This window comes from Puma concolor, chromosome A2 (assembly GCF_028749965.1).
Source record: "Puma concolor isolate L17-30 chromosome A2, mPumCon1.1.hap2, whole genome shotgun sequence".
In the NCBI taxonomy this organism is placed as follows: domain Eukaryota; kingdom Metazoa; phylum Chordata; class Mammalia; order Carnivora; family Felidae; genus Puma; species Puma concolor.
In genome coordinates, this window is record NC_141668.1 from 142,878,435 (window position 1) to 142,903,142 (window position 24,708).

Below are 24,708 nucleotides of genomic sequence, written 5' to 3' on the forward strand. Positions count from 1 at the left end.
TCACTGAGGCCCCCACGCTTCACTGAGATCTTTGTTCAAATGATATCTCTTCAAAGGGCCTTCCTGACCATCCTAGCTAACAGAAGACCACCCATCATCTTCTAGCCCCCCACTCTGCATTTTTTCCTTAGCATTTCTCATCATCCTACCATACATTATAAATTTGTGTACCAATGTACGGTCTTCTCTACCGGAAGTTCCATGAAGGTACGGATTTTTTATGACTTATTTACTGTTGCATCCCCTAATAACTAGAACAATGCCTGCCATTGGTAGGTGCTCAGTAAATATTTGTTGAATGCATTTTTCTATTTGCCTCAAAGTTAAGTAATTTGTTTGATAGTTACAAGGCTCTCAGTTGCTCTTTGGCAAACTAAGAAGTGTGCTTGTGAAACCATCATGAACTGGCTCTTGGGACTCCTCCAGCTGCTTTCCCTACTGCCTTACTTCCACTCTGGATTGTGGACCAATGACTCTACCTTGTCCGAGCTCTGGCACTTTCCACATGCTGTTATCTCTGCCTAGAACTCCCCTTCTCCTCCTCTATAGGTAGAATTGACTCATTCTGGCATCGACTTCTAAAGCATCACATAGATTTGTTCACTAGTTTATTTGCTTATGGTCTCTGTTCCAGTGCAATATCAGGGTCTGTGTCTGATTCACTGGTGAATCCCAGCCCATTGCACAGTGGCTGGCCCAGAGGAACCCTCCATACATGAAAAACTGAGCTGAAGCTGCATCCCACCCTGCACTAAGTCCTCTATGAAAGAAATATACTTTTTAATTTTTAGGAAATACTTTTAAAAAGCGTTCCTCCCTCCCCCCCCCCCCCCGCCCCCTGCCCAAGAATGATGGGATGCCTTTAAAGCTGCAGTGAAACTAGGCATAATGTGTTTAGAGGCATAATTTCTTGAAAGAGAGTGAGGAAAAATCAGAGCTTATCTTTGAGCCACCCTAGTGAGATCACAGCTTGGACACTGAGCTTAGTTTTATGCACCTTATGTTCTAGGTAACTGGAAGATGATTGCAAAAGATGGCAGTAAGAAGGATTAAGTGTGATTATTTATGAGGCATAGTTAAAAGGAGACAGCATGCATATGTTCACTAACTATAGGGAATAGACCGATCTCTAAATATCTGATGAACAAATCCACCCAAGGAATATATTTAACACAGAACAACAAAGGGATAAATAAGAGGGGAGGGTAAAAAAAAAGATAAGGAAAAAATTTACAGAATTTTCAGCACATCACAAGATGGTTCTTATTAACAACCAGATTTCTCCAATAACAGCCAAAAAGCTAAATGATTATGGGCTGAGAAATTTGTGAAGGAGACGTGAGCATCTGGGTACAGCTGAGTTTCCCAACCTTTGTATGATTTGTATTACAGAAACAATGCATCATTTTTTCCTAATACAATATTTTCTTATTAGAGATGATTTTTCCAAATATCCCCCAAGTTCTGGATTATGACCTATAACATACAGCTGAGATGAATTATGCAGAGAGTTGAACTCTTTGACCTCAAATGCCTTTCTACTTTTGAAATTCTATTTCCATGGTAAGGATTTTCTTGTGGGTCCTGTGTGCTTGAAGAGGATGCTGTTGGGAGGAGTGTTTGACTTAAGTGGAAGAGTATGTGACCACCAGGCTTTCCACATGTTAGGATGGTCTCAAGCTTTGTGATAATGGGAGGTTATTGTAGGGTCACTTTTGTCTCTTCATGGCTTGGCACAGTGTAATGATTGGTATAATGTTGGACCCTTCTAGCACTTTCCCTATTTACTTTGTATTTATTGAGTGTCTACTATTGAGTAAGACATAAGGAAATTTCATGCATTCAGGGAGCTTACATTTTATTTGGAGGAGATCAATGATAAACAGAAAGACAAATAAATGGTGACTGTAACTTCAAGTAAAGCTATTTGCTGTGAAGAAGTGCTACAATGGACCATGCATAGAGGTCTTTCACAAAACTGTCTTCTTGGTCTAAAGACCACAGTCTGTGTACTTAGTGTTAATTTTGCAAAGATCCCGAGCCCTTTATATGTGTTTCTGCAATATCGCAAAATGAATAACATATTGTCTTCAGGAATATTTCTTTCAATTCCCTTTCCCCCTTTTCTCGATCTCCTTCCTTCCCTTTCACTAAACCCCAGTCCCACTGAAGCCTCAAAGCCCCAGAGTTCCCAGTGCGAGAGGCTTTTGTTGCTCCAGATTTTGTTTTTTGTGTGTGTTAGTGAGAATTTAGAAAGTACTGTCTATATTAATTGTTCACATGATGAAATATACAAGGTGATAGATTGCTTTTTGTTTTATTTTTGGTATGTAAGTTTTGAATTATTCTTATTCTGCTAGTGTCAGCAATATGAGCTTATGGTGACACAAAGCCACCTGTAGCAGATCCTCTTGGTGCCCTGCCAGTACCCCCTATTCCCTTGCCATTTCAGGATACACCAGCCTGACTTCAATGGCAGCACCTGGCTGCCTGGCTTTCTCTGGACATTGAGGCAACTCTGCCCTCTCATATAGCATGCCCGAAGAACCAGGGACTTAACTGCCTCTGAAAACAGACTCCAATTACTGACTGATGGGAGTTAGTATTTAAACAACATAGTTCTTTTGTCCTCTGGTGGGGTAGCTCAGTCTATGGCATGTGTTTCACATTGTTTCGTATAGTTCCTCAGGAGAATTAAGCTCAATCACCCTTTGTAGTAACATGCTTTTTTGTCTGTCTTCCCTTCCCTATTTCACTTTTCTATTCTACTGGTGTTTCCTGCAATTACCGACTTGCACTTGAATACCTGTCTCAGGATATACTTCTGGGAGAACTCAAGCTAAGATACCATCTCCTGGCGATTGTTAATCAAGTTGCAGATCAGACAGTCATCCCCACTGATTGTCTTGGCATTTTGATGTCCTGGGTCCACGGCAAGTGCCATGTGTTAATGCTCTTTATGTATGTATATATTGCTGAAGGTCATGGCTGACCTTGAGCCCAGCAAACAGCATAGCTCACAGTTGAAACAGTACATAATATGTTCATACTAGGCTGCCTAACAATGGTTTCATAATCATTAGATACCACTGTTTAAATCCTGAGTATATTCATGACATTTGCCTTTTGATTGCCAAGTAGAAGATGCAGTGATAATAGGTTGATACTTTCTCAGAAGAGTCTAGTTGTTGAGCTTTCCGTTTTCACATGGTTCAATGATTCCTTCCACATTTAGTCTGGCTGCCGACACATGTGTTGAAATCTCTCATTCCAGTCAGCCTGAGAAAGGTTGGTATTGCTGAGCTGAGTCTGTGCTCATAACAGCTAGAAAGAACTGTTGTATCACAGCAAACAACCCCAAATTGACAGAAGATTAGGCTAGGAAGCCTGAACAGGGGTTATAATTTCTACGTACAAAATTAGTCTCTATACATATTGATCACATTTCTGGTTCATCTGTGATTGTCTTCAATTTCATCTAGTTATTCACAATTCTCTAATATTCTATGTGGCCATGGTGTTTGTGTGATGACCTGTAAATTGACCATAATCCACAGTGACATTCTCTGAGAGCCAAGCTTCCTAGGACATCAGTATCTCACACCAGGACATTTTGTAGGACACCTTGGTACTCTCCATGAGGTTCAAACATCAGAAAGGATGAGAGATCTAAGACTTGGTGTAATCACCTGCATGTAATGAAGCAGGCCAAAGAAACAAGTGAGGAAAAAAAAAAAAAAAAAAAAAAAAGGAAATGGTGTCAGACAAAGTAGGGACATATCTGGGTGTTTGTCCAAGTGTAATTGCTCTTTGTTTTTCCTTAAATGTAAAAGGTGACTGGCAAACATATGTTCTTCCTTGGCACTAGAAATGGGAGGAAAGAGAAGGGAAGTAGGCAGTCCTGAATAAGGGAGGTTGCTATAAGGAGCATAGTGTGTAATATCGAGAGTCTGAAGGACAAGATTCTAGTCCCTGTACATGAGCTGCACGACCTTATGCAATTATTTAGCTGTTCTGCAATTTGCAATTGCATTTATTGCAAAATTCATTTTACTTTTCATACTCCTCTAGACCAGGAACATCTTGAAGTTAGGAATTGCATCTGACTCAGTGATTTCTCCAACATCCTAGACTATATTGAGAGAATGATTTTGAATTAGAAAAGGGAGCAAGCACAAGGGTCCCATGGTGGTTCAAGATGGATTTAATAAATCTGCACCAAAGAAAGGGAGAATAGAAAATAAAGACTACTCTAGATTTCATTCAATTATTCAAAGTATATTTACTGAGTACCTACTACTATATTTACTTCTAGGTGCCAAAAATATTGCCGTGAGCAGAACAAAAATCGTCATCTGCTTAGATCTTCCACTATAGGGGACAAGACGATAAAAAAGATAAATGAATTACACACAGCACTGGGAAGGAAAAGTGCTAAAAAGAAAAACAGCACAAAAATGGTAGAAAGGAAGAGACAAGGGAGTTTGCGGTACAATTTTGGTTAGGATTTCAGGGAAGGCGGAGTGTAGTCTTAAATTGGATCAAGTGAAGGTCTGCGAGCCGGTGTGGTGAGAGAAACATGAGGAAAAGAAGGCTTAAGTAATCAAGAACGATCCAGAGTGAGTAGAGGAAGTGAAAGTAAATCCAGCCAGTGGGGGGGGGGGGGGGGGGGGGTAGTTAAAAGGAAGAAAGGAAGTAGGAGGGAAAAAAAGCAGAATAACCTGAAGAGTCTTATTTGTCACTTGGAGAAAAAGGAGGCTTGTGCAGTTTATGACAAAAATCCCTTTCCAGAGCGATTCTCACCTCAGTTGCTGTCTTGAAAACAACAATGTTTCCTACCCCTGAATCAGAGTTAGTGACATTATGGCTTCTGATTGGCCCAGTTCAGGATCATACTTTACGCCTATTGGCCCTTGCGTCTGTCCAGACTAGCGGCCATATTAGGTCCCGCCCCCGCCGCGGTGCCCTCTGGGAATTGTAGTCCCCTCTACGCTCCGTCTAGTCCGGAGACTTTTTGCCCTCCGGTTACCGGGTCCCTCAGGTGGCCACCCCAGTGGGCACACGCCCAGGCGCTGCTTCTGCCCCGCGCTCCCTCCCTCTGCCTTTCACTTCCCAGCTGCCAAGATCTTGGAAGGTAGGGGCAGGGGACAAGCCCCAGTCGAAGAGTGTTTCTGGGGTGCGGGTCTGGGTTTCCACTCGTGTCTGGTCCTTACTCCCTCAGTCCAGTGGGACGGGGTCTGGCTCGCACAGCTCCTTGAGGCAGGGGAGGTTGCCTGTCCGGAGGACGCTCCTACCCCTTGAACCTTTTCAGGCCCCATTCTGAGCACCAGCCCTAACCCTAACCCGCCCCTCATTCGCTGCACAAAGGGGTAAACTAAGGCATGGGCCACACCAGCGGCTCCAGGGATACCCTGGCACCCAGACCTGGTGGTGTAATTGGCACTAGCCGCTTTTTGAGGGTTTTCCAAGGTCATAGGCAAGTAGCAGAAATCGCTGCCCCAACAAAACTGTGTTAATCACCCGGCTTTGGGATCCGCAAAGGGAGGGGGCTGAACACGTGCCCAAGAAAGGAGCTAAGTAGGTAGAGGGAAGGTAGTATTTTGGGAAGGAATCCTACATTTGACATTTTAAAAACACAAAGCACTGGCTTTATGGTGGGGGAACTCATGAGGACTCGTTTGGACTATTTTATGGATTAATGTAGTTTTTTATACAAAAATACGCGGGGATTTAAAACGTGGGGGGGGGGGAAGGGGAGGCTGGTTAGTGGAACTGGAGTTGGAGGCGACTCTCTAGGATCAGATTCTTCTGTTATATGACCTTGGATCAGCCACTCACAGTGCTTTATTTGGGAAAAAAGAGCTTAAAGATCCTTACCGAAGTGGCCCAAGGATGCTGGCTGGAGCCGAAAGCTAAGAGAGGTCTTGCTTGTGGAAGTCTGCCACTTGCAGATTTACTGCTTTATTATTTCGAATCCCTCAAGAAATGTGCCGGGGACCAGTAGAAAAATGAGCTCAGTGGTTGTTGTAGAAAGGCCCTGACCTATGCTGGGCCTGGGACTACCGAAAGCGACTCCTATTCGCACCTGTTAAGCCGGGTGTGCCTGAACTCTCCCTCTCAGGCTCCATGTTACTGCCGGCGGCCTGAGTAGCGCAGGCGTCTGGGAGTTGGAGTCCTGCCCCCTGTTTCCCGGCGGGCTGGTACTCTATCTCCCAGCGTGCCATGTGGTGCGGCGAGGTGTCTCCTGGGAGTTGAAGTCTCACTTCCAGCCGTTCTGTGGATTGGGCCTTTGACTCGGAACTACAACATCCAGGTGGCACTGCGTTCTTGGCTGGCAGCCTGTGTGTCCACCTGCTTGGAGCTGGGACTAGAGAGAATTGTTTAGGAAAGCAGTTGTTGGGTACTGGAGAGATATAGCTAGTAAAGATGTCTTTTGTAGGTGTCGTCGTCATTGATTGTATATGCTGTTACAAGTATTAGGGGAGTATTGTATGTGCTTTTCCAAGTGTTAGGGAATATGCATGCTTTCAAACACAGCTAACACTGGATAATTTAGAGTGTTCCTATTACTTCTTTTTGTAACACCGTAACTGCCATCTGTAGATGAGGAAAAATCTTGAGAAGATTATTTGTCCACATGACACACCTAGTAATAAAAAGTAATGTATGTTTATTTATATTTATTACCTTTAGTTATTATAGTTTAGTTCTCTCAAATGCTGTATGAGATAACCATTTTATATGCATTTCACATATAAGAAAACTAAAAGTTTTAGTAAAGCAATTAAAGTTAAGCAAATTGTCCAAATTAACTCAGCTAGTGAATAGAAGTACTGGGATTGTGACCCAGTCTCCTTGATAGGCTCTGCTTAGAAAAAGGCCGCACCTGAGATGCTGGGGGTGGGGGTGGTGGTGCTGGGTGGCTTAGTTGGTTAAGTGTCTGACTTCGCCTCAGGTCATGGTCTCCTAGTTTGTGAGTCTGACTTCCAGGTAGGGTTCTGTGCCCACAGCTCAGAGCCTGGAGCCCACTTTGGATTCTGTGTCTCCCTCCTTCTCTGCCCCTCCCCCACTCATGCTCTGTCTCAAAAATAAATAAACATTAAAAATAATTTAAAAAGAAAAGAAAAAGACCCCGCCTAACAAAGTGAGCGAACCCAACGTTTCTGAGTACAGAATTTGGAATTTTTCCATTATACCATGTTTCCTCTGTAGTCAGAGACTAAATGTTAGGGCTGCAAAAACCTTTGAGATCATTTAAATTTAAGGCAAAGATCTTGGAACAGTTCCTGGCATATAGTAAAAGTTCCACAAATGTTAGCTATATTTAGCTTTATAATACCTTTCTTTTAGAGATGAGGAAACTGGACCAGGTGGTAAAGCAGTTTACCCAAGGTCATAGGGTTGGTTTGTGTCAGAGATGAGACTAGACCCAAGCGATTCATTTCCTAGTCCAGGGTTATTTTCATTCTACCATCAGTCAGCTAGGAGGAGCACTAGATGTGAAGCTGTTTAGATAAGGTTTCCCTCCTAATTTGTTTTTTGTAGGCCATAGGCCAGGACCCATTGTTGTAAAGGCCCTTTTCTTATTGGTAAGGTTGTACTATTTCATTAATTAAGCAAATATTTTTTGAGCATCTTCATATGCCCATCCTCTTTAGGTGCAGGGGCCACATGGATTAAAGGAGCTAATGAGTGAGGGCTGGAAGGACCTTAAAAACCATCTAATTTAACTCCTTTATTTTATAAATGAGGAAAGTGATCTATAGTCTTCATCTCATGCCCTCGTGTCAAAAGCCTCTTGTTTCTGCCAGGAGACAGGATTCTGGAGGCCTCATAGTACTGTATATGACTTTTCAGGTTCATGATTTCTTTTATTTGGTGTTCTCATCCTGTTCCTATTCCTGGAAGCGTTTGGTGGAATGCTTTAGGAAATATTTCTGCGCTCCTCTCTTTATTTGTATATACATGCAGCTTCAATATGCTCCCTTTCTATTTTGGGAATGTCTTGTTTTGGTTCCCCATGCTTTTTTCCCTTTTTTTCTTTCAGACCCTTGAGAACAAAATCTGACACTGTGCATTTGCACAAGTTACATTCTAACCCACTAGCTAACGTAGGGTATCAGAAATATACACACGTGTTGTTTGAATTATATAAAACTTTAGTTTTAGAAGGCACATTGGCCCTTTCAGTTCGTAGATAATAAAGCAGGTAACTTACCTCTTGTGTGTGTGAAAGATGCTTTCTGCATAATTAGTTATTAAACTAATGTTTTTATAAATTATCTGCTAAACATTCATAAACAGTCATCATGAGAGATGTTCTCCCCAACCCCTCCTGCCCCCTCCCTACCGCCCGCCCAGCACTCTCCCAGCTAACAGTCTGCTTGTTCAGCTTCCAGCACATGCCTGACCACTAGTAGACACTGAAAAAATGTTTGTGAAATTGCATTCATAAGCATCCCTAAGCTCTGTTCCCACATCTTTTTCTTGAATCTCTTTTAAGATAGAAATGCTTTGAAATATAAGATGTAGCAGGTTGCTTTCCTTTCGGTGTCTACATTGCGATGAAAAAAATCTCAGCCTTTGAGGTCATCTTCCAAGGGGCTGTTTCTTTGGGAATGTCCATGTCTGTGATTTCTCAGACGAGAAAGTGATCCAAATAGCAAAACATAGCAAAGAAGCCATCGAGAGTGGTAGTCTGGAGGCCTATGATTTAAATCCCACCCTTCCCTCTTAGGGCACTTAGCCCTTGGTTTCTTCTGTAAAATAGGAATAATCAGCATTTGTACCTCATAACGTGATGATAAAGATTAAATAAGGTGATGTTTTTAAGGCTTGGAGCATGTTGTCAGGCACTCAGTAGCTAGTGTTCAGTAGATGGCTAGTAGCTCTTATTTTTGTAATAAAAGTAAACAACATATGAAAATATATCACATTTAGTCACGATTTAAACTTGAGGCAGGTGTCTATTTTATAAAAGGATTTGCCATTTGATTTCTTAGAACAGCCAGGTTGACCATCACATGTCAAGTGTGCCCGCAAATTTGATAATTGATCTTGCCAGCACAGTGATACTCTTTGTGTGGGGAGAGAGATAGATAGTCAAGCTTTCGGCTTTACATTGCCTGCTGAGAGGTCCCTGATCTGTGGTTCCATCTATATATTAAATATCAGATTGAAAAGCAGCCTGCCCTTGTCAGTGAGGGCTTCTTTCTATTTCTGGAAAGGACTAGGCCTATTCCAGGTGTCTCAGGGTTAAAGTGAAACAGTCATCACCCTGCTGGTGACTAACCCCAGGGCAATGGACACGTGGACATGGCAGGTGTCTCTCTAAAGCTGACACCTGCAATAGCCATGAGGCTATTGGTTACTGATAAGGAGTGAGTGAGAGAAAAGGGGTGCTGCAGGGGACAGAGAAGGAGAAATGGGGAAGAGCAAAGAGCAGATGGGCAGAGGGAACAGCAGAAGCCCTCAGTAGCATCTATGTATTCTGCACATTTATCCTGCACCTAGCTCTGTGCCAGGCACCTCACTGGTAGGCCCTGGAGACACAGCTGTGAATGTGGCTGGCATGGAGTTGGTTGTGGTGGTGGGTGGTGGTTAATTTTAGGCAGGGAAGAGCTTAGAGAAAGAAGGAAGGCAGGAAAGAGGAAGTAGGAAAGGAAGAGTGGGTATTGGGATTTGATGATGGAAAGGTCTCTGTGTCTGGGGTATAAAAATCACTGGTTGTGGGACATGGGGAGGTAGGGCTGCGCTGGCAGCCACCAGCGATATTATTCAGAGTCCAGTTACCTGTATTGTAAAAGAATTTTGGACTTTATTCCAAGGGCATTTGGGAAACCATTTTATAGTCTTTTTTTTTTTTTTATTTTTTTTTCAACTTCTTTTATTTATTTTTGGGACAGAGAGAGAGACAGAGCATGCACAGGGGAGGGGCAGAGAGAGAAGGAGACACAGAATCGGAAACAGGCTCCAGGCTCCGAGTCATCAGCCCAGAGCCTGACGCGGGGCTCGAACTCACGGACCGCGAGATCGTGACCTGGCTGAAGTCGGACGCTTAACCAACTGCGCAACCCAGGCGCCCCATCCATTTTATAGTCTTAAGTGGGGAAATGAAATGATAGGATTTGTTTTTTAAGAGTGTGGATGCAGTATAGATGATGATGAGCTTGTGAGAGAGAATTGTCCAGGTAGACCTGTGTTTGGTTTGTTTTTTTTTTTTTTAACTTTAATGACCATAGGAATCTCCTGCTGATCATAAGCTGCTGGTTCTGATTCAGTATATGTGAAATAGGCCAGAGATTCAGGCTGATGCCATTGGTCCATGGACTGTACTATGAGGAGCAAGTATTGAGGAAACTTTTGCGCGATCTAGATGGGAGATTGTGGTGGTTACAAGAATGGACTCTAGAGGGGCGCCCGGGTGGCTCATTTGGTCCGACTTTGGCTCAGGTCAGGCTCCCACGGTTGGTGAGTTCGAGCCCCGCTTTGGGCTCTGTGCTGACGGCTCAGATACTCAGAGATTGGAGCCTGCTTCAGATTTTCTGTCTCTGCCTCTGTCTCTCTCTGCCCCTCCCCTGCTTGTGCTCGGTCTCTCTCTTTTAAAAATAAATGAACGTTAAAAAAAATTAAAAAAAAAAGAGAGAATGGACACTAGAGGGTCAAAGACCTGGATTACAGTCTTGGTTTGACACCTTACTTTTAGTGTGACTTGGGGAAAATGTCCTAGTCTTGCTGAGTCTCAGTTTCCTTATTATCTGTGAAATGGAGGTGATGATTCATTCCTGTTTCAGATTTCAAATTGTTGAAATTTTCCGGGAGGTAACCCATAGAGAGTGCTTAGCACAGTAACCGGCAGTCAAGAAATGGTAGCTGTGAATTTGCTCTTACTGTTGTTAATTGATAAGAAAACCTCATGCACCCTGCTCCACGTTACCTTGTTTATCATATGTTGAGTACTAGATGGAATAGATCACTCTTCATTGTACAGTTTTTGTCTCCATCTCGCATGTGATGTGCCAAACTTCTTCAGTCCTTTGGTAAAAGCTGGAGCATTATGGGCAACTAGATATATTTCTCCCATGCAATTGAGACTCTATATTTGATGAAGAAAAAATCTGGGATCCTTAAAGTATCATCTTATATCTGATTAAGAAGGGAATTTGAGGCACCTTGCTTCCTCATGTAAATTTACTTAGCCCAATTATGGTGCTTCCTTCTCTACATAATTTTAACCTGTTTGGATTGATTTTCAACCAGTGGTTCTCAGCCCTTGCTGCAAGTTCAAGTCACCTGGGGCTGGTCCCATCCAGAAAAATTAAATCAGAGTGTGGGAGGGGAGGCAGGCAGCGTTACTTTCTTTTTTAAGTTTCCCAGGTGAGTCTGAAGTGCATTTAGGAGTGACAACCACTGATTCTAACAACAGAACATCACGAAATGAATCAGGTACAGTCTAACAGGTGAACGTCCTGTGTGAGGAGGGAAATATCTAGAATGTAGCATTTTGAAGGCTTTGGGCATGAAAGCCTTGCCACAAAGCTCTCCTGGAATTTGATGAACTACAACCATATAGGTTGTGTTCCGGGTTATCTTTGGGGTCAAATCCAAGGCACCCTCCCCACCCCCTGTCCCATTTTGTATCTCTAGTTGTGCTCGCCTGACTTAGGATTCTCAATTTTGTTTCTGGCTGTGTTTCTCTTCCTGCTACTTAGCTTGTTTTATGCCTCATAGCTGGAAAAAAAAATAGTAACCCATTACAATTATGTTCAAAAGAAACTGAGTTACATGCTTTCGAGAGCTGTGGCTTCATTATCGTAAAGGTTTCAACTATTGTTCAGATACACACTACCACCGGTTTTAACTAGTAACATTCTTTAAATTTTTATTTTAAATTTCTTTCTTTCTTTTTTTGTTTTTAATTAAGTAGGCCCCACGCCCACCGTGGGAATGAACCAGTAGCATCTGACCATTCTAATTCAGTAGCCTGAAACGGAGGCTTCCAGAGAGGTTGCCTATTATAAAGATTTGTTTCCTTTTTAATTTTTTTAGAGTTACCCTCACCCTCCTTTTCAGGGCAGAATAATTAAGCTAATTTGATTAAATACCTTCCATTTGATGGATTATCCATAGTATTTGAGGACCTTTTCCTTTTAAAAGTTTTTTTTTTTCTTATAGAAAATGTGTATATGTAAGTTTGTTTCTATCTGAATATTTATATTTAAAACCTTGTATCCAGTGTCCAGGAGCATTCTTGGCCTGAATTTCGATTACCCTGCACCACCATTTCGTTTTTCAGCATTTCCTGAGCGTTTTTTACTCACCAGGAGGTCATTTCGCAATTGTAGTAGTTTTCTTTTTCTTCTGTGTTGACTTAATAGAGGGGAAAAAGAGAGTGGGAAAAAGTGTTCTTGTTGGAGGGTTTAAAATCCATTTAAAAATTACATATTTGGGGGATATTTTGTACATATGCCAAGGTTTTCTTTTAATGATAAATAAGTAGGAATAGAAGGGGAAAATGAGAAACTGGCTAAGAGGTTTGCAAAAGGCACACCTCGACAGTATTCTGGAACTGAAAGGCTCTTTCTGAGTCTATTTATGTGTTTATTAGTCTTCCTTGTTATGGATTTACCTCTTTTTATTAAGAATCAGATTTCCATTAAAATTCAGTGTATTTTGCAGTTTCTCAGACTCACAGCTATTGGAGCTAAAACCCATCACAGATAATGTGGAAGTATCAGTACTCCCTCATGAGGTTTAGTGCTTGCATATTTTAGTTGAGCACGGTTTGGAGGAGAGTATGGTCTGTAGTCGTTTAATCACTGAAGCATGTGGTGGATGGTAAGAACAAAATTTTCAGTTTCTGCAAGGCTTAAGGTCTTCTTCCCATGTCTTCATTTTTGGGAAAAAACACCCTAGAACTCATTGCTGTCTTAAGTCTCCACATTACAGGCGGGACAGTACCTGCTCGGTTGTGCCTGGAGACGTTCTAAGGATGCCTCGGAGCAGGTGTGTGCTGGGAGGACAGGCAGAGGAGGGGGCTGGAACCTGCTGGGGTCAGGTTGTTTGTCTCAGCCCAGGAGCACAGGCGATTCCTGTTCAGATTCTCCCAGGAGTGAGGCTGGTGGATAGAGAGGTAGTGGTCCCAAGGAGGGCAGGAAAAAGCAACCCAGACGGAGAAGCAAAGGCAGAGGGTATGGAAGGGCTGTAACAACAACAAAGATGGTCAGGTGGAGGGGGGATGGAAAGTTTTTTTGTTTTTACAAATATCTGTGTGAATGGTGCCCTCCTGAGCTGTGCTGTGCCCTGCTTGCCTGGTTATCACACGCAGGGGACCTGATGAATGGAGGTGCTGGCACCTTCAGAAGAGGGGAAGTGATACTGGGGTACAAAAACAGCAGGTGGCCACTGCCATGTGAAATCCCAGTTGCTGGGATCTGCTGGCTGAGTGGGTATGAGCAAGGCCAGAAGCTTCTGCAGCCAGTGACCACAGATGAAGGTTGCAGCTGAGGCCCTCTCTTGGCCCCTCCAAGCAGGACAGAAAGCTTCTTCTAAGCCACGGCTTCCTCTAGGCTCTTGAACTTCTGAGAGGCAACAGGCCAGCTCTTCCCTGGCCTGGAGGAGTTAGCTGTGTTGGGCTTCCCAGTGCAGATGAAACAGCTGGGTGTAGCTCTCGTGGGTTGGGGACTGGCTGGAATGATATGGAAAGGTCCTGGTGGGGCCAGAAGCTCCTGCATGTCTCACAAGCTCCCGGGTGGTACAGATGCTGCTGGTCCATGGGCCACACTTAGAAAGCAAGGTTCTAGTTCTTGATGGCTCCTCCCATGCTACCATTCTGTTGTGATGCGATGAGGAGCGTTAGGAGTTCGCAAATACATAGGGCAGTCTCTTACAGGCCGAGGGTGATCTTGGGCAAGTTGTGTTGCCTTGCAGAATTTTATTTTCTTCTATAAAATGGACATAGTGAGTGTGTACCTCATAGGAAGGTATGAATAAAATGGGATAATCTATATAAAATATTAGCACGAGTACCTCTCCTATAATAATTTCTTAGTAAATGTTAGCTTTTATTTTTATTATTGTTATTATATTTTACATTTTTATTATTTTTGAGCTCAGAGACTCAGATCTGTAAACCCAAGGCATGCGGCTTTACCGGGTATGAGATGTGGACACATGGACAGGTCTTGATTCGGTCTGTTTCGTCGTCTTTATTTTTTTTTTTTTAATTTTTTTTTTCAACGTTTATTTATTTTTGGGACAGAGAGAGACAGAGCATGAACAGGGGAGGGGCAGAGAGAGAGGGAGACACAGAATCGGAAACAGGCTCCAGGCTCTGAGCCATCAGCCCAGAGCCTGACGCGGGGCTCGAACTCCCGGACCGCGAGATCGTGACCTGGCTGAAGTCGGACGCTTAACCGACTGCGCCACCCAGGCGCCCCTGTTTTGTCGTCTTTAAAATGGAACTTGTAACAGTCACTGACTCTGGATGTTGTGAGGGTTGAGTAAGATTGTATGTATAAAGCTCTTGGCATGTGTTAACTACTCTTATGCTTATGAATACTAATCACTGGATTTGGGGGGTCTACACAGCAGCTTCTGGTACTCTGGGTTGGCCAGGTTGCTGTGAGTCACTCTTGGTGTGGTAGGAGCTGCCTACACTAGAGACAGGTAAGTGGAGAGTGGGACCAGGATCTGGAAGTAGGTGATGTCTGGAAGTTAAGGTAAGCAGGCAGGTGGAATGTGGGATGATAGCCTGGTGACAGGTCCGGTAGCAAATCCGACTCAGTGCTGAAGTTTGCTCTGACCATGGACCTCACTGGGCTCTGCCTTGACAGTCTCTGACTCGCCTGGTACCCCAGTGTCTGTACCTAATCTCCAACTGTATTCTTGCCAGCTCCTGGTTGTGAGTCATTTCCTTGCTCATCATTAATTAATTCACTCCACATTCACTGAGGCCTTTTTCTTTGGTCTCTGTAGGTTAGTTCCTGTGTTTTAGCTTCTTTGACTTATACTTTTTTTTATAGCTTTTATTTAACCTCCATTTTTGATTGGTGCCCTCTTTCCTCTGAAGGAAAGGAAGCTCTATGAAGGCAGCAGTAGTGGCTATTTTGCTAATGCTGCCTCCCATTACCTGGTCCCTAACTTAGAACTCGATGTTGAACTTTGCACTGTGCCTCTTATTTCTGGGCTCTGCTCCATTACTTCTCTGGTTAGCTGAGTCTTGGTTGCACGGAGGGTATAGGTAAGTGAAATCTGTTGAAGTCCTGGACCTCAGCCCCCTTACTGCTTCTTGAATCCTACAGCCTCCCCTTTCCTCCCTTTCCTGGAGAGAGTGCCTTGTTTATTGGGTTAATATTGTGTATTTTCCCTCTTCAGAAGTTTGCTCCCTGAAGGCATGGACCTTTTGTAGTACTGTTTCTTGCTCTTTCTCCATGCATAAAGCAGCACAAGGCCTGTGGTGGACAGGATGAGTTATGTCTCATCCTTACCATCAAGATCTGAAAGTCTGGGTTACCTTGAAGGCTGCTGCTCCATGCAGGTGATAGGAATTTTCAAATGCTGGGAGTCAAGAAGGGGCTCATAGGAAGGGAGTAGAGACAAAAACCTATTCTCTGGCTCTGAGGACCAACTCCTGTCTTTGCTTCTCATTAGCCGTGTCATCTTGAGCAAAGGACTCAACCTTTCTGCATCTCGCTTTTCTGTAAAACAACGATAATACCAGTTAGCTCTTAGTTGTTGTGAGAATCAAGTGAGATGGTTGCTGTGAAGCATGCCCTTGCATAGTGCCTGATAGGTAGCCACCATTCACTAAATATTACCTTGATTGGTGTCATTAAACCTGGGATGTTGCTCTGTCTACTCCTGCTGGTTGGTAGTTGCACATGGGTCCCAATTTTCACTTTGAAAATCAGGGCTACATCCTTCCCATAGTACTGTGTTATTAGTGGGCTGTCATATTCCCTTTGGTCATCAAGTAAGCGTAGATGCCATCGGTTCTGGCCATATAGAGTTTGCTGCAAATGTTGGCGAACAACAACCCAGGATTCAACACAAAAAATAAATGCTGGTTGATGTTAAAGACAGAGGAATAGAGATCAGAAGACAAACACATCCACCGTACTGTAATATTTAAATGCCTTCTCATAAACACTTAAGATTCTCATTAGTCCAACATCAGAAAAATGATAAATATTAATATTTGTCATCAAAGGGAAGCTTAGAAATCAAAGTTTAGTAAACAACTGTTGTATTTCAAGGATTACATAATACTGAAGGAATTTTAATTCAACACGTCCAAAATTCTGTTTTTAAAAATTTCTCTTATTTGTTTTTTATCCATTGCAAAAACTAGGAAAGGCATGCATTTAGTTGGAAAAGATTCAGGGGACTTGCTCATTTTGATCACGTTTTCAGAGACTTAGGTTATGTTCGTGTCTGGTGTCTACAACAGAGACCCACATGTGCTAGAGCCACTGTCCTTCTCCAGATCTCCAGTTCTGCTTCAGGAGAATCATAGTGGAAATTGGCTCCTATTAGATCATGAAAGGGCACTGCGAGCTCCCTGTCTTGGCTGTGGATTCCTTTCCCAAGCTTTTCTGCTCTTGCCAGTTCTGAATGTGCCAGAAGTATGTGCAATAGTCCCCAGAGTCAGCAGGGAGCAGGGGGAGAGGCAACAGGCCGACATCATCACTGTGAGGCAGTCAGGCTTTCCTTTCCTGTTTTCACAGAGTCGGGCATGGCTGACTCCGTGTGACAGGGTCTCATCATGTCACCACAAGGATGTGGTGCAGGGAGTCAGGGGACCTAGGTTTTAGTTGTGGCTCTCACTGCCTTCTGCAAGTCTTATCCTCTCTCTGGGCCTCCCTTTCCACATTTGTAAAGTGAGGGGGCTTGGATCTGGTAATTCTGAAGTCCTGTGCCTCTCCAATGTCCTATAACCTTAGGGGAGACCTTTAGGAATCTGCTAAGCCCTTCCTTGTTCTGTCTGCAGAGGGGCACTTGCTTGGAGTGCCTGGTTTTGGGGCCACACGAACCTATATCTTGCCTTAGCTAATTTACTTTAGTTCTTAGTTTCTTATCCATTATTGGGAATAGTACAAGGTTGTCCTAAGCATAAGAGATGATGTTTGGAAATCCAGTGCTGTGTTGTTATTATTGTTATGTTATTGTTATATATTATATTTATATCTGGACTCAGGACTTTTCTGTCTCTTTGTGACTCAGTTTCCTCATCTAAAAAATGGGAATAATAGGGGCGCCTGAGTGGCTCAGTCAGTTAAACGTTGGACTCTTGATTTTGTCTCAGCTTATGATCTCACGGTTCATGAGACCAAGCCCCACTTCGGGCTCTGTGCTGACAGGGCGGAGCCTGCTTTGGATTCCTTCTCTCCTCTCTGTCTGCCCCTTCCTTGTTCATGCACATGTGCTCTTTCAATATAAATAAATAAACATAGAAAAAATGGGAATAATCAGAACGTACCTCATTGGTTAATTGTGAGAATAAGATAATGCATGAAAATATGTGGGATATTTCCTGGTATATAGTAAGTACCAAATACATGTGAGTGATGGTTTTAGCTATCATTTGTATTATTAGTCACAATACCAAGAATGAAGTAGTGCTTTTTGTAAAGAATAAGATAGGAAAAGGCAGGGGCGCCTGGGTGGCTCAGTCGGTTGAGCGCCCAACTCTTGATTTCGGCTCAGGTCATGATCCCAGGATCATGGGATCAAGCCTTGTGCTGGACTCCATGCTGAGCATGGGGTTTGCTTGGGATTCTCTCTCTCTCCCTCTGCCCCTGCTTACTCGCTCGCTTGCTCTCTCTCTGTCTCTAAAAAAAAAAAAAAAAAAAAAAAAAAGATAGGACAAGCAAATGGGAGTAGTTACCTTTTCTAATACACATGCTGAAGTAGATTTTTAGTGGTCTAAAAGATCCACCATTTTCTCTGAGCATCTCATTTAACGTAGGGAACATTAAATAAATGATGTCAAGTCTGTACTTAAAAGTCAAATATCTATGTCCAACATGAATTCTTAAAATAGGATGCTGGAGCCTCTTCAGAATCTAATGTTCCATACATACAAAGGTAATGAAAACACTAATGGAAAAGATATCTGCACCTCCACGTTCATAGCAACATTATTTACAGTAGCCAAGCTAGAGAAACAAGTGTCCGTTGATGGATAAACAGAGAAAGAAGTTAGGGTATGCACACACACACACACACACACACACACACCCTGGAGTATTATTCAGCTATAAAAAATGAGAATGGTTGGACCCTGAGGCCATTATGCTAAGTGAAATAAGTCAGAGAAAGAAAATACTGTTTGATCTCACTTATTTGTGGACTCTAAATTTTTTTTTTTTAATGCTTATTTATTTTTGAGAGAGAGGGAGACAGAGCGTGAGCAGGGGAGGGGCAGAGAGAGAGGGAGACACAGAATCCGAAGCAGGCTCCAGGCTCTGAGCTGTCAGCACAGAGCCCGATGGGGGGCTTGAACTCACGAACGGTGAGATCATGACCTGAGCCCATGACCTGAGCCAAAGTCAGATGCTTAACCAACTGACCCACCCAGGTGCCCCTTGTTTGTGGAATCTAAAACAAGAACAAAAAAAATCCCACACTGAACTTAGAAAGAAAAGATCAGGTTTGTGTTTACCAGAGCCAGGGGGCGAAGGGAGCGGGGGAAGGAATTGGAAGAAAGTGGTCAAAGGCACAAACGTCCAGTTAGTTATAAGATAAATAAGTCCTAGTCTGTCACGTACCACATGATGACTGTAGCTAACACCTCTGTAGCGTATACAGGCAAGTTAAGAGATTAGATCCTAAGGGTTCTCATCACAAGGAGAATTTTTTTCCTTTTCTCCCTATTGTATGTATATGACAGGATGGTTGTTAACTAAGCCTGTTGTGATAATCATTTCACAATACATGTAAATCCAAACATTGTGCTGCACATCTTAAACTTACACAATGCTGTGTGTCACTTATCTCTCAATAAAACTGGAAGACTGATATATCTCTCGCCGGAGAATGAGGAGAACTGAAGATAACTAAAATGCTTGAATGCAGGTATCTCTGGGGATGACAGCTGGGAAATGGGAAGAAATGAGGCAAGAGTTTTTTTTGGGTTTTTTTGTTTTTTTTTTCTAAGAGCTGTGTATTGCCATTTGATTTTAATGGTTATATACTTTGCCTTACAATAAATAAATAAAAAACATTTTATTACAAGTCAAAAAAAAAAAAAAGGAATCTAATGTTCCAGGTCGAGGGTCTATCTCCACATATAAGATGAAACCAAATTAGAAGAGAGCTTACTTTTTATCAGATTACTGTGGGCGAGGAATGAAACTCAGACCTTTTTGTGTGGATTCGCTCATTTCATCTTCATGGCAGCTCTCTGAGGCAGATACTCTTACTGTCTCTGTATACACATGAGAAAGGTGAAACTCCGAGAGGTTAAGTAAACGCTTAAGGACACCCAGCTAGCAAGTGGTGAGGCTAGAAGTGGACCCAGGTCCTGTGATCCAGGAGCTAGAGCTGTATTAGCTGTTGTCCCCAGATGGTACAAAGGTCAGACCTGCTTGATAGCTACTATTTCTGCATAATGAAGTCTAGTGGATCAAGACAAGGATGTAAATGACTTGCTTTTTATGTAAATGACTATGCTTTTATCAATGACATAGCAAATCAGCATTCCTTTATATTGTTTCCAAGATCATTCCATTTTGTGCAAGGGAATGAGCTTCAACAGAGAATAGACTTATTTAAGGAAATGTTAATAATTTCTCAAATTGGCAGCATCAAAACTGTATTTATGGAATTAAAGAAAACATACTGCATTTATATAACGCAAATTTACCTGGAAACAAAATTTCTTTATCTTTTTCTGTATCTCAGCTTGCTGCCGTTGGCCTCAGTCTATTTTTTATTATTATTTTTAAATGTTTATTTTTGAGAGACAGTGTGTGTGGGGGAGGGGTGGAGAGAGAGGGAGACAGAGGATCTGAAGTGGGCTCCGCACTGACAGCAGAGAGCCCGATGCGGGGCTTGAACTCACAAAGTGTGAGATCGTCACCTGAGCTGAAGTCCGATGCTTAACTAACTCAGGTGCCCCAGCCTCAGTCTGTGTTTAAAACACAAATATAAATTGTTTCTTGTAAACACCATTGGATCTGCAGGCAGTTATTAGACTAAGTTGGTGTTGATGAGGCCAACATCTTGGCCGGAGGGCCCACATTATTCTATGAAAAGGGGACATTAAAAAAAAAAAAAATCTTCTTACCCACTGCATAAGAAAATACATTTATTTTAGAAGCTTAAACAAAAAGACAAATGCTCAAAAATAAAATAACATTGCCATTCTACCCCCCTTGTGACTGCACTATCACTATTTCAGTGGATACGCTCATTCCTTTTTTATTACATGTATAAATTTGTTTGTTCTGATTTCTGAATTTACATAGCACCTTGCTACCTGTTTTTCACTCATCGGTGTATTGAGTGCATATTCCCAGGCCTTAATGACTGCAAAGTACTCCACTGTTAGAACATGCAATTTTCCTTTCTATTCGAATTGTTCAGCACTAGGTTTTGCCCACCTCTCTTTCTGATATATATTAATGAAGAATATTTGCGTGGATGCATCATCACATCCATGATTCTTTTCTTAGGATGCGTTCTCAGAAGCGGAAATGCTGGGTCATCTTGTATGTGGTAGGAGTAGCTCCCCAGTTTTTCTATACTTCACACTATAGGTAGTGCTCCCTGTGTGCCTGGAGTCCCCACTAACAGCTTCTCCTGTGTTCTGTTTCCCAAGAACTTCAGAGAAGACTATGGAGCCAGAAGCTGGTGAGGTAATTAACATAAGTCTACAGGTTCAACTTGGTGATCACAAGAAACATTTTGGACTACCCATCCCAGCCATAACACGGCCTTTATTATTTAGTATGTTACCCTGTCAGCTCAGAATGCCTTCAGATGCAAGTAACAGCAAATGCAATTTAGAGCGGCTTAAAAAACCAGAGGATTATTTCTTCCACAGAAGAAGAAACCTAGAAATGGTGGGGGAGGGCACAGGTGGGTTGCGGCAGCTCAGAGATGTCAAGGAGATATCTACAGTATTCTTGGCTTTTTCTTACTGATCACTGGATGGCTGTGGTTGAAGGAGACACCTTGCTTGTGTTCAGTGAATCAGGGAGGGCTGAGGGAAGAGAGATGGAAGTGATTCATTTTTGATCCTAGGAGTTGTTAGCCTGATTTTAAAAAGTGATGCTTTTCGCTCTTATTGTAGAAGTAATGTATGACCATTACAGAAAATATATTTCACCTGTAATCTCACCACCAGGAGGTAATCACTGTTCTCATTTTGGTGTTTATCCTTCCAGTTTAGTTATAAATGCACAAAAAAGCGGGATTACCCACTGATGTACTGCCTCATAACTGGAGTTTTTAATCAGCATCCATCTCAATGCAGAGCACCTGGTAAACGCTTTACCAATTTTACTGAAAAATTAATGAATGATTTCAAAAATACTCTATGAATATTTTTTCTGTATTGCTAAGATATTTGTTTTTGGCGTACTTTTTAACAGCTGCCTATCACTCAATTGTTTGGATGTTCCATAATTTCTTGGACTGATTATTTTTTCAAAATGTTCTCAAAATTTTAACTATGACAGATAATTCTGTAGTGAACATCTCTGTGTGTAAGAATGTGTGTATGTGTGTGTATATACAAATCTTTCACTTTTTCCTTAAATTCCTTTCAGAAGTCGAATCACTAGGTCCAGGGTCTAATTTTAGAGTCCTTGATGTATATCAGAAAATTGCCCTCTTCATATGTATCATTTTCTACTACTGCCTGCAGTGTGAGTTATTATAATCTTGTTTTATTTATTTTTTTTATTTTCAGTAGACTTAAATGTTTTTCTGAGTAGGTAATATATTCCTATGGTTCAAAAATCAACACAATACAAAACGAAAGTTTTGCTTCTGCTTCTGTCCCCATACTCCTATCTCTGCCCCCATTTCCCTTAGGGTTGTCACCTTGGTTAGTTTCTTTTTTTTTTAAATTTTTTTTTTCAACGTTTATTTATTTTTGGGACAGAGAGAGACAGAGCATGAACGGGGGAGGGGCAGAGAGAGAGGGAGACACAGAATCGGAAACAGGCTCCAGGCTCTGAGCCATCAGCCCAGAGCCTGACGCGGGGCTCGAACTCACGGACCGCGAGATCGTGACCTGGTTGAAGTCGGACGCTTAACCGACTGCGCCACCCAGGCGCCCCTTGGTTAGTTTCTTTTAAAATTTTTCGGTATTTTTAGTGTATATAGGAAAATATGTGTATAAATTACTCTCCTTTTTCTTTCTTTTATTTATTTTTTTTACAAAAAAAGCAACATGCAACATACACTATTCTGTACCTTACTTTATTTGGTTTGACTGCTGTATAATGTTCCATTATGTGAATGCTCCACAGTTTTATTTGTCTATTTTACTGTCTAGCCTTATTTGAGGCTTGTATATTTTCAGCCAAACCAGGCCCAAATGAACCGTGATATTCTGGCCCTGCAGCAATACCACTAATCGGAACAGGCAGCTATATCTTAATTTCCCAGACCTACTGCCTGGCCTGCTGCACATTTTGACTTTGCTTCCCAGGGTGTAGCTGGCAGTGTCTGAAGTATTCTAAATGCAAGAAGGGAGAGAATGATAAAGGTAGGTGTATCTTCTTTGAAAACTCACTAGCCCCCCCAGCTTTGATTGTAAGATTGTTCATGGTCTAGTTTGGGTAAAGAGCAACCCCTCCATTCTTATCCGAGGGGTGGTAGCTCCTATAGGAAATCATGTCCTGCGTACTTTTTAAGGAATTAAATGTCACGGTTCAGGACCATTGTGTGCTCCTCCAAAAGACTGTAGAGAAGAACCCTTCCTTGCCTGTTCTAGCTTCTAGTGGCTCCAGGCATTCTTTGGCCTGTAGCTGTAAAACTGTTTCCTTCACTTGGCATTCTCTATGTCTTTTCCTCTTCTCTCCGACTCGGATATATCTCTTTGGGGGCCACCATGTGGCCCCCTACAAGGCTTTGATTTTAGTGCTCTGATTCTAGAATCTGTGCTCTGCTCTGCTATACTGTGTCCTGGGAAGTGCCACAGAAAAAGTCTATTTTCTCTTCCACATGATAAAGGAAAGACTGGAGGTTTCTTGCTCAGTGCTGTATCTTTATTGTCTTGCTCAGTGCCTTGTGCAGAGGAAGTGCTCAATCAAAAGGAATGTCTTTATCAATGAGTGATCCATTGAATGTAAGAAGGCAGGTTTTTGTGTCTCTCATTACTTTTTGCCAGGCTAAATCTCCAGGTACTTCAGTTGTTCTTTATGTGAAGTTCAGAACCCTCCACCATTCTGGCTGCACTCCTGGACGAACTCTCTAACTTGGCCAGGATTCCTCTTAAAATATGCCTTCCAGTTTGAACTCTTGATAGGATCTAAGCAACAGGATTCTCTATGGTTTGCATACTGTATTTTTAAAAAAGGTTTTATTTATTTATTTATTTATTTATTTATTTATTTATTTAGAGACGATATGAGCGGGGGAGGGACAGAGAGAGAGAGAGAGAGAGAGAGAGAGAGAGAGAGAGTCCCAAGCAGGCTCCGTGTTGTCGGCACAGAACTCGACACTGGGCTTTGTCTCGTGAACTGTGGGATCATGACTTGAGCCTAAATCAAGAATTGGATGCTTAACTGACTGAGCCACCCAGGCGCCTCTGCATACTGTATTTTTTAAAAGTAGTCCTAGTTGTGGGTATGTGGAGAGAAAGGAGTGCTCATGAACTGGTGGTGGGAATACAAACTCTTGCAGCCATTACATAAAACGGTATGGGAGTTCCTCAAAAAATAAAAAAATAGAATTACCATATGATCTAATAATTTTGCAACTGGCTGTCTACCCAAAGAATATGAAAACACTAATTTGAAAAGATATATGCACGCCTGTGTTTATTATTTACAATAGCGAAGATGGAAACAACCCAAGTGTCCATCGACTGATGAATGGATAAAGAAGAGGTGATATATATACACACTGGAATATTACTCAGCCATAAAAGAGAATGAAATCTTGCCATTTGCAGCAACATGGATGGACCTAGAGGGTATAATACTAAGTGAAATAAGTCAGAGGAAAACAAATACCATATGATCTCATTCATATGTGGAATTTAAGAAACAAAACAAAAAAAGAGCTGAATCCAACAATAGGCTCTTAATTATAGAGACCAAACTGATGGTTAGCAGAGGGGAGGTGGGTGGGGGGGATGGGTGAAATAGGTGAAGGGGGATTAAGAGCACACTTATCATGATGAGCACTGAGTAATGTATAGAATTGTTGAATCACTATATTGTACACCTGAAACTATTAATATAAAACAAACAAACAGGGGCGCCTGGGTGGCTCAGTCGGTTAAGCGTCTGACTTCAGCTCAGGTCATGATCTCACGGTTCATGGATTTGAGCCCTGCATTGGGTTCTGCGCTGACAGCTCAGAGCCTGGAGTCTGCTTCAGATTGTGTCTCCCTCTCTCTCTGCCCCTCCCCGGCCCACGCCCTGTCTCTGCCTCTCTCCAAAATAAATAAACATTAAAAACAAACAAACAAATAAAAGTAGCTCTGGCGTGTGTTCATTTTAGAGCAACTGCTAAAGTAATTGC

The 24,708-nt window shown here is 42.3% G+C and overlaps 1 protein-coding gene across 7 annotated transcripts in view; it reads left to right on the forward strand.

Annotated features, from left to right (window-relative positions):
- Window positions 1-4,976: 4,976 nt before the first annotated feature.
- Window positions 4,977-24,708, forward strand: part of FHIT (fragile histidine triad diadenosine triphosphatase) — a 1,412,849-nt gene continuing 1,393,117 nt past the window's right edge. For all 7 annotated transcript variants that reach the window (XM_086697744.1, XM_086697748.1, XM_086697743.1 and 4 more), the window contains exon 1: window positions 4,977-5,134. The gene's annotated coding sequence lies outside the window, so the exon portion shown is untranslated. The remainder of the gene's footprint in view (window positions 5,135-24,708) is intronic.